Here is a 1,017-nt window from a genome sequence, read left to right as displayed (position 1 = left end):
CCGGATAAGCAAAGCTTTATTGAAGAGAAAGAACAAAGTAGGAGGCCTCACACTACTCGATCTCAGAACCTACAATACAGCCATGGTAGTCAAAACAGTCTGGTGCTGGTAAACGGCTGACACACAGACCAATGGAACAGAATCAAGAACCCAAATGTAAATCCATCCACCTATGGTCTGCTGATCTTTGATGAAAAGACAGTCTTTTTAATAAATGGTGCTGGCAAAACCAGTTGTCCATCTCTAAAAAAATGAAACAGCACCCATACCTCACACCATACACAAAAACTAACTCAAAATAGATCAGATATCTAAATGTAAATATAAAATACCTAAATATCAAACCAAAAACTATAAAGATCATGGGAGAAAAAATAGGGGCAACGCTAGGGGCCCTAATACATGGCATAAATATAATACAAACCGTAACTAACAATATACAAACACCAGAAGATAAGCTAGATAACTGGGAGCTCCTAAAAATGAAACACTTATACTCATTAAAAGATTTCAGCAACAAAGTAAAAAAAGAACCTACAGACTGGGAAAAAATTTTTGGTTACAACATATCCAACAAGGATCTGATCTCTAAAATCTATAATATACTTCAACACCTCAACAAAAGAAAGACAAATACTCCAGTTAAAAAATGGGCAAAGGATGTGAACAGACACTTCACCAAAGAAGACATTCAGGCACCTAATAGACAAATGAGGAAATGCTCGTGATCATTAGCCATTGTAGAAATGCAAATTAAAACTACAATGAGATACCATCTCACCCTGACATTACTGGCACTAATTTAAAAAACAGAAAATAACAAATGTTGGAGAGGTTTGGGGGAGATTGGAACTCTTACGCATTGCTGGGGGGATGTAAAATGGTACAACCATTATGGAAAATGATATGGTACCTCCTTAAAAAGCTAGAAATAGAAATACCATAGGAGCCAGCAATCCCACTACTAGGAATATAACCTAGAGAAATAAGAGCCATCACACGAATAGACACACCCAT

General features: G+C 36.6%; 1 protein-coding gene across 1 annotated transcript in view; it reads left to right on the top strand.

Moving 5' to 3' along the window:
* The window catches only part of DNAH9 (dynein axonemal heavy chain 9), a 450,622-nt gene that overhangs the window by 249,742 nt on the left and 199,863 nt on the right, over window positions 1-1,017 (top strand). The window lies entirely within an intron of this gene.

Source organism: Trichechus manatus, unplaced genomic scaffold (assembly GCF_000243295.1).
Source record: "Trichechus manatus latirostris isolate Lorelei unplaced genomic scaffold, TriManLat1.0 scaffold00040, whole genome shotgun sequence".
In the NCBI taxonomy this organism is placed as follows: Eukaryota; Metazoa; Chordata; class Mammalia; order Sirenia; family Trichechidae; genus Trichechus; species Trichechus manatus.
Note: the sequence above shows the minus strand (reverse complement) of the source record. Positions and strands in the feature narration are given on the sequence as shown.